This window comes from Tenrec ecaudatus, chromosome 15, assembly GCF_050624435.1.
Source record: "Tenrec ecaudatus isolate mTenEca1 chromosome 15, mTenEca1.hap1, whole genome shotgun sequence".
NCBI classification, from domain to species: Eukaryota; Metazoa; Chordata; class Mammalia; order Afrosoricida; family Tenrecidae; genus Tenrec; species Tenrec ecaudatus.
Window position 1 is genome coordinate 79,846,873 of NC_134544.1, and position 14,859 is coordinate 79,861,731.

The following is a 14,859-nucleotide window of genomic DNA, read 5'->3' on the forward strand; positions in this document are numbered from 1 at the left end:
AAAAAAAAAAAAAACAAACCCAGAATGGTGATAGTAACAGCCAAGAGATCAATAGACACATTGTATTGGATAGATATGCCTTATTAGGCTTGTTTAGAGTGTTGGAGATCAGGGATCTTACTGTGATGACTAGGTTCACCTCACCCAATTTCAATTGTCTCATATGTATGTGGAAGTTGAACACTGAATAAGGAAGACTGAAGAAGAATCAATTTGTTTGAATTGTAATTCCGGTGAAGGATACTGAAATAATATTGGTCTCCAAAAGCACAAACCAATCTGGCTTTGAAGAATTAAGCTCAGAGTGCTAGTTAGAGGTAAAGATAGTGAGATTCATATTATGTACTTCGGACAATGTTGTCAGAAGGGAGCAATTCCTAGTGTATGTGGCAAAGTAGAAGGGCAGGGACAAATAGGAATCCCCAACTAAATGGACTGACACAATGGTGGCAACAATGGGTTCATCCTAAATTTTGAGTCTAGCAGAGGAGAAAGCATTGTTACCTTCTGTTGTGTACTGGATCCCCATGATGTGGAATCAACTCAATGACATCTAACAAAAACAACAACAACAACAACCTCAGAAACCACTAATCAGTACCCCAGACATGCACAAAATACCAGTGTGTTAGTTATGTTTACAAAAGTTATTTCCGTGGTAACAGATGCCGGACCTTTCATGTGACATTTAGTGGAACATAAGTTCTCTTACTTAAAAGAAGGAATGAGTTTCCTCTGTGTGTGTGTGTGTGTGTGTGTGTGTGTGTGTAACAAAGCAATGACAACATAAAAGGAATTCCTGCCCCTCATTGATTTAGACAATTCTCCTTGAGGTGAGCTGAAGGAAATTCTCTAAGATCCACCCAGCATGTCTTCTGGCCAATTACTTCCCAAACTTGGGCTCTAGTGTGAGGTGAGCACACAGGCACTAAGGTGTGAGTGACCATTTTTCTGTCAAGGGGAGCATAAATCACAAAGTCCTCTACACTGAGGGGTCAGCTGCAAGACCAGAGGATCTAGGCACAGCTAGATCTGTGAGAGTTGAGTGGATTTCAGGATGCTCAGAAGGTCTATAATCAACTGAATCAAAATTACATTCCATGAAAAACTTCAAGGCTAACTGGAAGACAGATTAAAGTTGAAGATTCTGACAGCATGACAACAGTGTATTCACACAGTCTGAATAAACACCTTATGTTTTGTTTTCAAGTTCAAGTTATTGGGAGCAGACATAACAATGTTTGTGAGAGTATACTTAGTAACATTTTCTATGAGACCAGTAATAACCTGATATCAAGGTCAGATAATGATATTGCAAGTAAAGTGTACCCTAGTATTGATAATGGATCTACATGAAAAAGTTGTTTATAATATTGGGAACTGAGTCAGACAACACATTAAATTAATTATATACCACGATTAATTGAAATCTGTCCTCGAGTTGAATTTTAATATAAGAAAAAGAAATACTGTAATATAGCAATTAATTTAAAAAATAAATAATTCTCTAAATAGACACAGAAAACATACTAAATTCAAAGTCTCTAATGTTAAGGGGAAAAACCCTCTAAAATCTAAAATAGAACAGATATAGTTCAACATGTTAGTATGCTAATGAACATTCCTAAGGGGGGGTGAAAGTCAAAATATCATTAGAGGAATGAGAAATGTCATTAGAGGAATGAGAAACAACATCACCCCACCTCAGAAAAAGTATGAGAATATCCACTTTCACAACTGATACTAAAAACGGACTGTATATTAAAACTGCAGCAATCAGAATAAGATTGGTTAAGAAAGAACAGAGGCTTCCAAAGAGAAATTAAAATTCTTCTAATCATAAATTAATAATCATATCTATACTAGATTCAAGATATGACATAAATAGCTAACAAATATAAAAATGGTGTAGGCTACATTTCAACATGCAAAAATAACTTTTGATACTTAGTTCACAAACCATTAATTGCTAAACAACATCTCCCAAACTATTAACCCTTACAACTTAACATACTGGGCATCCTTACAACACACTGATCATTTCCTCAAACACTGAACCCCTAACTACCTGAAAAGCCCCTCACCATCCAGAATGGCTATTAACACCCTGAGCATTGCCTGATACCCATAACCAATTTGTTAAAAATTAGCCTAATTCATTTATCCCAATTTTTAAAATCATGAGCACAACTTAGAAGTCTCAAATTCAGAAACCAACTTCCAAAATGGTACTGTTTAAATCATAACTGTACATCTTTATACCATAATACATAAGACCTAAGCAACTGTAAACATATGCTGTTAGGAAGGACACATTCTAAACATCAATCCCTTTAATCTGTCCACTAACATCTGACTCTTAAGCCCTGACACTTAGGTTCTGTTTCTATTCATTAACCCTTGTTCTTGAACAGGGAACATTAATCCCAAGACCTACATTCCAATCTAAGGTACAGACTCTGACTCTAACACCCTACAACCCTGAAGTGAACCCAAATCTAACCCATCAAGAAACTCCCATTGCTAATTAAGTATGTGGTGCTGTCTTTTCTCTCAGACTTTACCTAAATGAAGGAACTAAGGTAGGTAGACAGACAAAACCAGGAATCACAGGCACATTTCCAGTAAACTATTAAATCATTTGCATCTGATACATGGCAGTGGCAAAATAAAGTGGTTTATAAATGTTTATATATGATAAACAACATCATGTCCATATCACAGGTCTCTTGTGGGTCTCCCTCTCCTGTGTCCTGGTCTCAAGGAATCTTTTCTGCTATTTGACATATGCAGTGATGTGTTATTCAATAAGCAAGGTGCCTGAGGGCTCAATTGTACTGATTTACTAATTTGTAAACCCCAATTTCATCTGGCTTCTTCCTCAAAGATGTAGCGAAACCCATGTTAAATAAGTCATATTAATTACTGGTTATTTTGTCATCGGAGCCAGCCGACGAGTTGAACAGTCCTGAAAGAGGGAGTTAGGATTAAGGGGGAAGAAAGAGAGACAGAAAGTATTGGGAAGGTGGGAAGGCAACAGTCAATACTGAAGCCCCAAGTTTATTCTACATAATCCTTTTATCCATGCAGAAACAACCAGGAGTTAATTATCTCATATTCAAGCCAGCACATTTGATACACAGAGCAACTCTGTCTTCCTCCAAGCCAGATATCCTTGAGAAAATTAAACAACCTGTTTTCCCCGACCTTGCATACTATCTTGTTCTTAATAGTCTGTTCAAAACGTAAAGCTGCAGAAGAAATCAGCAAACACTGACACATAGGTCATGAGATTCTCAGCCATTTCAAGGCTGAATCTTAATGGCTTTCAACAACCCCTTCCCTGCCCTCAACCCAGAAGACACATCACAAAAGATGCAAGAGGCAGAAAATTAAAGGTACATACCATTTTGTATCTTTGTACCATTGTATCCATTTTTCAAATCTAACATTGGCCTTTTACTCAGACCTAGGGAAAGGGCTCAGAGAATGATTTTGTATACTCCCTCTACAAGTGTGCGCTGACAACCCTAAAATATTTGGCTCCAGGCATCCTTTAGATCTGCGTGAGCCAACAAATTAACCTCACAAGACATATTTGGTGGGGCTGTATCTTCCCTCAAAACTGGAAACATGTCAATCCTATGTACACCTTGTGTGTCCAGTGCCAGGAACTCGATGTCAGAGCACACTGGGGTTCGCCACTCATGAAGAAGAAAGTCCTCAAAGAGTCACTCATGATAACAACTGTGGGCCAACACTCCTCGGACCTAACCTGTGAAATGCTGACTGGACACCCGTGGCACATGGACATCTCAATAAACCCTGGAATCAAAGTGAGGCCTTGGGGTGGACAAATTAACAGAAGTCATAAGTGAATGCTTCATCATCAGGATGATAGCACAGGGATGAATACCTTTGGGCTCCACCTCAGGGGCTTCCAGATGCAAAATGCAGTGTTCCTCCCTGAGCCTGTCATACATACCTACTGGGTGAGGTTCCAGGGTCTCTTACCTTCCAGGAAGCATGAACCATCCAACAAAGAATGATCCACTATCGTTCCCCACAGCATAGTCTGATCTGAGATCCACATCTGAACGAATTTCACCACCTTGAATAATCTGCCTCCAGGATATCCTAGGTCTGAGCTCAAACTGGGAAATAAAGGGGAGGCTAGACACAGATTAAGTGGTAATCACCCAAAAGTACTTTGGCATGATCAATACATCAATATAATTTATCCTTATTGGTACAGCCATCCTGGGGCTTGCAGTGGATTGCCCAATATAACCTGATGCTGTGCTAAGAATATGCAGACCTCATGGGAGACCTGATTAGTCATCTACAGAGAAGGTAACAAGGATGAGCTATATCTGTAAATCCATAGCTGGAATGTGGGACATGACCAGCTATTACTATGGGAGACACAGTGAGGGAAGTCAGTGTGAATAAACCTCACATTCAGGAATGGGCTACAGTGGGTGCTTTTTTTTAATTAATAAATCTTTTTATTGGGGCTCATACAACTCTTAACACAATCCATATATACATCAATTGAGCAAAGCACCCTTATATATTCATTGCCCTCATCATTCTCAAAATTTGCCTTCCAGTTGGGTTCCTGGAATCAGCTTGGTTTCCTTTTTTTTCTTCCCCCTCCCTCACCACTCCCCCTTCCCCCTGCACTCTTAATAGGTTATAAATGATTATTTTATCTTATCTTACACTGCCAGGCATCTCCCCTCACCCACCTTCCCATTGCCCATCTACCAGAAAGGAGGTTACATATAGATCTCCAAAATCTGTTCTCCCTTTCTACACCCCCTTCCTTCCCGGTGTCCCCACTCCCACCGCTGGTCCTGAGGGGTTCATCCATCCTAGATTCCCTCTATTTCCAGATCTCTACTGCACCGCTGTACATATTCTGGTCTAACCAGGTCCGCAAGGTAGAATTGGGATCATGATAATTGGGAGGGGAGGAAGCATTCAACAACTAGAGGAAGGTTTTGAGTTTCATTTTTGCTACACTGAACCCTCTGTGACTCATCTCCTCCCCACTACCCCTCTGCAAGGGATGTCCAGCTGTCTACAGATGGGCATTGGGTCCCTGTCACGCACTCCGCCTCATTCACGGTGATGTGAATTCCCTCTCCCCACCACCGCCGCCTTTGTTGTTTGAGACCTGGTCTCCTCTGCCCTTCACGATCACCCATGTTGATGTGCTGCTTCCGTGTGGCTTTGTTGCATCTGGGCTAGATGGCCGCTTGTTTGCTTTCAAGCCTTTAAGTCCCCAGACGCTATAGCTCTCAGTAGCCGGGCACCATCAGCCTTCTTCACCACACTTGCTTATGCACACATTAGTCTTCAGCGTTTATGTGAGGAATGTGATCATACCATGATTGTTTTTGTTCCTTGGTGTCTGTTACCTGGTCCATTCAACACCTTGTATTCGTTTAGGCTGTGTGCTTCTTCTCTGTGGGCTTTGTTGCTTCTGAGCTAGATGGCTGCTTGTTTGCCTTCAAGCACAGGGGGTGCTTATGATCAAGTTAGCAAAAGAACCAGGCTCTGAGGCAGGTAGAGATGTGTTGTCTGGGTGGCTTTCCTGTTGTAGTCTCAGAATTCTCAGTTTCATAGTTTGCCCCAAGAAAACATCTCTATTTGTATTATTATGTTCCAAAGCCCTGAGATCTAAGAATTCAAGTATCAGGCCTACTTAGATGTTAAAATAATTTATGTGTAAACTATTTGCCTTCAAAAATGTTCACTTTGGTCAGAATCAGTTTTCATTTAAGAGAAAGTATAGAAATCAATGACCAGAAAAGACGGTGTTTACTGCAAGTCTGAAGGGAGTGACCTCACTTAGGTTGTAAACAGACCCTAGAAAAGTAGCTGCCTTAGAGAAGTGCTGAACTTGTCTTATAATTCTGTTCCTATCTCTCCTAGCTGTGAATATACCATTTGTAATAGGGGAAATGTTACTGTCCTACAGCAATGTCACAAGAAATAATCTTCAGCTTTATGGAGGTTCCTTAACAGGTGTTAACACCTTTCAAACAGTGAAGATGTGTGTGTGTTGACTGGAAGACAATGAATATGTAATAATCCAAAACACACTAAAGCCAAACTGAAGAGATGGGCACACAATGGCAACAGAGTTGTCTTGATGAATAAAACAGGTCTGTTAAACATGATTAAAGAAAACACAGCATGATCAAAAGTGCAAAATTATTCAGATTAGGACCCCAAAATACGGAATTTGTTTCCACCCATTTTGTGGGGACATTCATGGATTTAGAGTCCCATAGTTTTCTATAGCATTGAAGCTCCTCATATACTGATGAATGAATGAACTAAAACAAAAAATTTCTGTGCACAAAAACAGAAAAATAATTCTCATTAAGAATCACCATGTCAGAATGATGGGGCACCAAATATACAAAATGTGCTTGACGCAATGGATGTATATATGGATTACAATAAGAGTTGTATGGGCCCCCAATAAACTGATTTAAATAATAATAATTATGATTTTTAAAAAAGAATCAGCATGTCTATAATGCAAAACATGTCAGCTTGGCAAATCTCAATTAGTTAGTGAAGAAGCCCTACTGCTCTGGTGGTTAAATGATTGGCAGCTCTGTAAGATGAAAGCAGTTGAGTCCCATAACATGACAATCTGTTCACATATAGATTATAGTCTAAAAACCATAAGGAAAAGGTTAAGGCCCCATGGCATCACTAACAGAATGCACTGGAGTGCACCCAAGAATAATAAAACGGCGAAGAAAACAAGCCTTCTCTCAAAAACACTCGATAAAAGGTTAGAAAATGTAAGTACTACCATGCAGTGGGGCAGAGAAAATGGTCACCTCTTTTAAATAAGTGATATCTTACTATGTTTGAGAACTATACATCTGGATGTTGCTTGTACTAGGAACAATTAAAACACAATATTTTAAAATGAGGGTCTAACATTGAGACATAGTTCTACACAGTAAAATCAAACAAATTGAAAAAGAAGCAGCTATATATATATATAAGGAACTTTCATATACTTCCTCAAGTTGTGGTGACCCCCAACCATAAAATTATTTCCATTGCTACATCATAATTATAATGATCATACTGTTAATTGTAATGTAATTATCTAATATGCAGTATGTATTTTCCTTGCTACAAATTGACCATAATTAAAGCATAGTGATTAATCACAAAGCAATATATAATTATATATTGTGAAATATTTATTTCTGATTACAAATAAATGAAATTTTGTCTTGAATCATGGTAACAGTCTTCACCTTGGGGTACTCATATGTGCAAGCATCTGCATATGGGTGGACCTGCCTGGGGACAGAGGAGCAGTGTCTCGGTTCCTAAGACCACCGAAAATATGTGTTTCCCATTGTCTCAGGTGACCTTCTGAAAGGGTCATTTGACCCCTGAAAGGGTCATAATCCACAGGTTGAGAGCTGCTGTACTAGGATAACTGATAAATGACTGATTAAATTTCTATGTCACTGTGAAAATAAAATAAAACAACAAAAAAGTAATGACCTTGAGGACATGTGTCACTAAAATATATTAATGTACAGAACCCAAACTCACTGCTGTTGAGTCAATTCTGCCTCATAGTGACTGTAAAGTGGAACTGAGGAGCAGGACAGGGAGGAAGACAGACATAACTGACAGGACAAGGGAGAGCAGAATCAGAAATAGCTTCTCAGACTATTTGTGAGTTTACTGGCAGAAATTGTCAAGATTTCAGATGACATTGACATCAAAAATGCAGCGATTAAAGTTGTTACTTCCTGGAGCTTTCTGACCCCTCCCTCCTGCCAGTTTCAGGGTGGTGACCATTGATTTGTGTTCTGCTTCCCTATCTGGGAGGTCTGTCAGTGGCTTGAAGTATTGGCTAAGTGGAGGCTGAGCAGGGAAGGAGCCAGGAAGGGGAGAGAGAGAGAGAGAGAGAGAGAGAGAGAGAGAGAGAGAGAGAGAGAGAGAGAGAGAGAGAGAGAGAGACTCTAGGCAGTCTGAGGGTTCTGGCTTGTGGTGGGGGTGGGTGTCGGGGGCACAGTGTCTCAGCATTTTGGAGTTGAGGGGGTAATGGAGGAATGATGGGGAGGGGTACCCAGAATATGGAGGAAGCCTTACTGGGGGCGCAGATAAGAAGTCAGGGGGGTTGGAGAAAGAGGAAAGGGGAGTACTGCCTGGGCCTGATTAAGAGAGTGTTTGGCTAAGAGATCTTGAGCAGGGTAACAGGTAGTAGAGAGGGGCAGGAGGGAAGAAAGAAAAAGACCTGAGCATATGAAACTTTTGATTATTTGTGAGTTTGTTGACAAAAATTGTTGACGTTGAGGGGAACCTTAAAATTGAAAGTACTATTTTTTCTGGCTAGTATAACTTATTCTTCAATTGGCATTGAGGCCAAACTTGGTTACAGAAAAATACCAGGCATTTAGGGCGGAGGTCAGCAGCAAAAAAATAGTCGAGATTCAGTACGTCCAGGCCGCCTTTCCCCTGAGCTCCTGTTCTTTTCTCTGTATTTCCTGATCACCTTCCCAAGTCCTCTTGACTAAATAAAATTCCTCCTCTCCTGCTTCTGGACCCACCTCTGCTGTCTGCCTTTTCGGACCTGCCTGAACACCTTGTCTCCCCTCATACGTACCTTCTCCCTATTCTGGCCACCCAGAGCCCCCCACGTCTTCTTCTTCTGATCTATCTGTCTTGCTGGAGGAAGCTGAGTCTGCACTCACCTGGCCTGGTTAGCAAGCACATGCGCTCGAAGAACCCCCTTGTCATTTGTCCACTCTGGGAAGTGGCCAGGACTGAGAGTGTGGTCCAGTTCATGTTCCCTTTTCTCTCACTGATTTATCTTGGGTTGAAAAGGGTTCTGGCTCCTTTATCTTTATAATAATACCACCACCTATATTAAGGAGTTTCAGTATTTAACCCAAGCTTATGATTTGTCGTGGCATGATATTTTTGTCATCCTTTCCTCCCCCCTAACTGCAGATAAGAGGGAATGCATTTTTCTCGCTGATCAGCAGCACCCAAATCAGGTTCACTTAACCGACCTTGATCTAGGTTGTTTCCAGACAAAAACCTGGTTGAAATGATCAAATTAACAATCAAGCAGGTGGGGACAGACATGCCTGCTGAAATAAAATGCTTGAGTGTGCCCTGACTTGGCTTCAGGCCATTTCCCATATAGGAGTCAATTTTGATAATCTGAAAATCACTCAAAAGCCTGACGAAAATCCAGCCAAATTTTAAGCTGCTTAACTGATGCTTTACATTAAACGTTTAAAAAAGCAGAAGGCCCTCAAACCCTGGTCTGAGATTCTCTGCCACCATCAACAAACAAAAACCCAAAAAGTTTGTGTAAGAATTGGATTGCTTTGTGGGGTGGATAGGTGATGGCTGGCTGTTAGGTAGGGTAGGGAGAATCCAGGTAACACAATCCTCAGTGGCTTCCCTGGCTGGTGTGCCTGCCTTAAATGGAAATCAATCATTACTCCTCAAGGAAAGTCTATCACACACACACACACACACACACACACACACACACACACACACACATATATACACACACACACACAGGGTGGTCATGCGTGTACTCATGATTCCTTGGGTGGGTCAGTGGTTCCTCTAGCCACCTTGTAAGCTCTTCTGCATATGCACCCTGCCTCACTTTTTGCTCTGATCACAGTGGTCACACCCATTAACGCTTCTCTGCTCCTACAGGCACCTGATCACTCCAGTGGAAACCTGCTGCTGCCAGTCGCTATCAGTTGATGGCAATTCTGCCCCATTGCTCTCTCTCCACTGATCGATTGATTCCCATGTGAGTGGCCTATTGACTGAGAATTCTTCAACAGACAGGCAGACAAACAGTCAGGCAAAGGTAGACTGACACACGGACAACAGAACCTTGGGAAGAGCTGTATCCATCGAAAGAGCCACACCACAATCAATCAAAAGAACTTTTAGTGAAATCCAGTGGGTGAATGGGTGAAGTGTAAGAGTCAATGGGCTCTGAGAGCACAGCAGAACACACTCAGCTTATTAGATTGCAAACCACCAGCAGGGAATGATGACCAATCATGGACCCACGCAATTCCTCGAAGTGGGATCTTTTGGGGGGAATTCCCAATGTTTGCTGGCCTCAGGCTGAGGTGTTCCTAGCCACTGATTATTTCCAAACTGGGCCTTGGATGTGTGAATGTTTGAGCACTGCGGGGGAATTGGCGCGCATTTATCTGCTCTAAAACTCCCTCTGTGCTAAAGAGAGACTTTATTGAAGCCATTGGCAAGAAATTTCCAGGCAAATTTTTTTTTTTTTTTTTTTTACCAAATGACAGTAAAAGGGCAGGCAGGGCACTGGAGACTGATGTAGGGAAAAAACTGAGGTAATTTGCTTTGATACAATATAATCCTCACAGGTTAAACTCGGTCACTCTTTGTGTGTGTGCATGTCCCTTTTAGACATGCAATTTTGAATTTCGAACCAGTTCAGGCCCCATTTGGTGAAACTGCAGGCTGAGAACTATGCTGGACCTAGGAGCAAAGAACAGACTTCTCTGCAGTGCAACCCTAAAAGTGTCCCAGGATTATTGCTTCTAACAGTTAACATTTACCGCAAGCGAGCTTCGGGATAACCGCCAGGGAACATAACCAAATTACTCAATCATGGAAATGATGGCAAAGGGTTTCCAAAAGGAAAGGAAAAGGAAAAAAACTCTCATCAGATTCAGCAAGGTGGCAGCGCAAGCAAAATCCAAGGGTCAGTCCTCACACAAAAGGTCCTTCAGCCCTGGGAAGTGAGCAGAAAAGGATAGGACACTTGGAAGACCTCCAGAAGATAAGAAAACATCCAAGTCTAAAGGAAAGCCATCTTTAAAATATATGTATATATTATTGGAAGCTCGTACAACTCTTATCAAAATCCTTCCATCCATCAAATGTGTCAAGCACATCTGTACCAGTGTTGCCATTATCATTCTCAAAATATTGGCTTTCTACTTGAGCCCTTGCTATCAGCTTCTCATTTTCCCACTCCCACCCTGCTCCCCCCTACCTCATGAACCCTTAATATTTAAAAATTATTAGTATTTTGTTATAACTTACACTGTCCAATGTCTGCTTTCACGCTCTCTTTTTCCTCCAACCCCCTAGAGGGGAGTTCATATGTAGATACCTGTAAATTGGTACCCATTTTCCACCTCACCCTTCGGCTACCTTTCTGGTATCCTCACTGGTCCTGAAGGAATTATCTCTCTTGCATTCCAGGAAATCCATCTGAAAGGAGATTCACTTGAGAATGGTGATTTCTTCTGTGTGTAAAAATAGACACACATCTGGCTCTCGAGTACTTTTGAAACTGTATTTAGGGAGTAGGGAATTATAAGATCGGCTCTGCCATCTCAAAAGTTTGTGAAAGAGACACAGAAGAGAACGTTTTGATCGCAGAATGTTCTGTTGTGTCTAGTCTAGTATTACCACGATTGGAAAATCATCATCATCATCACCACCACCTTCATCCTCGATCACAGTGAAAGGGAAGAAAAAAAAATTCTACAATTTAAAAGGATAACAATAGGATTGCGATATTGATGGTACGACATGCGGCTAAAGTGCAACTTTAAACGGTTTTAAAAATATACAAACAAGCAAAACACCTGATCTTTTTCCCCATCCCTAACAAACCAACCAACCCAAAAGTGTGTGTAAGAATATGAGTTTTTGTTGGGGAGGCAAGAGATGGGTGGGGGGTTGGTGTTAGGCAGGACAGGGAGAACTCAGGTGGTGTTATCCACAGTGGCATGGCTGGGTGGTGTGCCAGTCCTCAATGGAAATCGATATCACTCCGTAAGCAAGGGCTATCACACATACACACAGACACACACACACACACACACACACATGGTATGCATGGGTCAGTCAGATTCCTAGAGCCACATTGTAAGGTCTTTGGCCTTCGTGCCACATCTCTCTGTATTCCTGCCTCTTATTCTGGTCCCATTCATAACTGTGGTTTCTGGAGGGGAAACCCATCGCAGTGAGTCACAATTGGTTTTGTGGCAATTCTGTCCCTCTGTTCTCAACTCCACCGACTAATTGATTCCCATTTGAGTGGCCTAGCTAGTGACTGAGAATCTTCAACAGACAGGCCGACAGACAAGCAGATAGGCAGATAGACAGATGGACAGATCCTTGGGAAGAGTTTACCCAGTTGATTTCAAAGACAGTCCAATGAGCCACAACACAATAAATCCAATGAGCTTTTAGTGAAAGCCAGTGGGTGAATGGGCAACACAGAGGAGTCAGTGGGTCGCGAGAGCACAGCAGAATACACTCAGCTTATTGGGCATCAAACCACCAGCAGGGAAGGAGGATCAATCCTTAACACACCCAGTACCTCCAAGTGAGAATGTTTTGGGGGAATTCCCAATGTTTGCAGTCCTCAGGCTGAGGTGTTCCTAGCTACTGTTTAGTTCATAATTGGTCAACGTGTTTGTGAGAGTGAGGGCATGGAGGGGATGTGGTTGTAGTAGGCCATAAGCTGGCCCAGGTGTTTCTTGGTGTGCGACTAGTCCCCTGTGCCTCTGTTTACCTTGTAACTAAAAGCATTGTGAGATACCTAATTCCTTTCTGACCTGGCAGCTAAAAGCAGTGTGAGATAACTCAGTTATTTACGACCTCTTAAGATCCTTTTGAACCTTGCATGTCCTTGCGCTTATCCTTGAATATAGTGCTCTTATTATACAAATGTTTAGAAAGCGTGACTCACTAAGTAACATTTGCATAGATTAGAGGTTAGGCATGTTTTTTAAAGCAAGTTCTCTGATGTCTGTTTTGTAACCAATCCCTTGTAAGAAGAGTGTAAAAACCAAGCTCTGAACATATTTTAGTCCATCAGACTGTTGTCCTCCCAATCCCATGCTTTGTATATGGCTCTATCTTTTTTTCTTTCACCCGCACGCCTCATTTCAGACGCAGCTTGATGGGGGATAAGCTGGACTAATCACCCGCACTTTTGGCGCCCAACATGGGAGCTTTGAAAACTGAGGACCCCGTGACAGACAGGCCGTGAAAGTTTACAGTGAAAATTAAGGGCAAGTGGTGAAACGTTCGGAGTAACAAATAATGGGACACACTTCTAGTAAATGTATGTATGTAAATATGCTTCAAAATATGTTAAGAGCGAGAGGAGCAAAAGGAACCTACTAAAGATTAGAAGAGTTTTTAGATTTTGTGGTTAATGTATGTCACCTTCTGCTGCTGACTTGAAACGTTCAGGGAAGCACGTGCAGGGCCCTGATCTGCTTCAGCTTAGACCACATTATGGTGTAATACTGAGAGCCTCGTGCATTGGAGCAAACATTGTGGGAAACAGTGAGGGAAGATGGACCCCTCGGGTTGGAGGACACTCAGAATGGGACTGATGCCGCAGTCCAGCTGCAGCAATGTCCACGGATGCCTCAAGGTGGGTCACGGCGTCGGCGAGTGAGAGACAGAAACCACACGACTCAAAGGTTGCGGGTGACACTTCCAATTTTATTCATGCAAAGCTTCAAATTATAGATGCTTTTCCTTTGCTTAAATCTTACGGCTTGAGGTCATACATCAGGAAATTCTCAAGACCATGACAAGTTACATAATCACATTTCTTTACTCTCCATCAGATGCACATCAGGATTCCTGGTTAAAAATCAGCACATCTTGAAAGGAAAACTGTCCCAAACACAAGTGTGAAAAACACAAACCTTCTAACCATAAGTGAGCACACTTTATCACACTAGGGCATATTGTTCGAACTATGAAATCAATAAAGCATTCATGCATTTCATTATCAAACACCAAAATGACTTGACAGACTTTGGCTGTCCTTTCTGTTCCTTCTTAAATTGTTCCTCTGGGCTTTCATTTATTGTTTTCTTTTCCACTAAGTTCCCATAAATCAAACTCCCAATGGTCTTTCTGAACCAAGACACGAGTTGCCTCAAAATAGGTAGCTTTGCATCAGTGGACGTCAAGTTGCCTCACAATAGGTAGCATTCCTTCAGTGGACTCCAACCACCACGGGGGCTTCAGCTCCTTGCAATGAAGATCAGGGCGTCTTGCAAGCAAGTGTAGGGCCCGTGGGCAACTGACATCTCGTGAGCAATTCCAATCATTTCTCACTTGGGGAGGGTCCTTGGGAACTTTCGTCAGCCTGGGTGTCCTGCTGACTAGCTGGACTTGTCGTCTCATTCCGCTGTTGCTTCTCAGTTTGTAGTATCAGCACGTCCATCCGAACATAGGTTTTGGCTGTGTTTTGGTAAACCACCTCAGCCAGTGTGTCCCTGGGTCAGGCCCTGCCGGTGCATGATGCAACTATCCTTTTCGGGCACGTATGTGCGCGCAAGCACACACCCAGCGCCACACACAGGCACGCACACCCACACGGTCACGTTGTGCGCTTCAGAAAGGCGCAGTCCCCCGGGTTTTTAAATATTACTTCGAAACATAAACAGTTTTAATTTAAAAATAAAAGGGATACATTTTTAAATAAAAGGGATATCTTTGAGAAATGAAACCAGAAACCAGAACTATGCAGAAGGAGGAGGAGGTGAATGCTCTATGGCGCTCGCCAGACAGTTGCAAACACGTGCCTCATCCCTATTGGCTGTGCTCATTCCTGTCGCCAATCACATCTTGTATATCGAATCAGGTGCTCGAAGGGAAAGGTATGTAAGAGCGGCGGCTGGCACTCTCCTCCGAAGAGCTCAAGTTCCGCTGGCCTGTCGGAGCCCACAGCCCTCTCTTCTCCCCCAGAACTGCTCCTCCATCCGCAGCATGGCGTCTAAAGGCCCT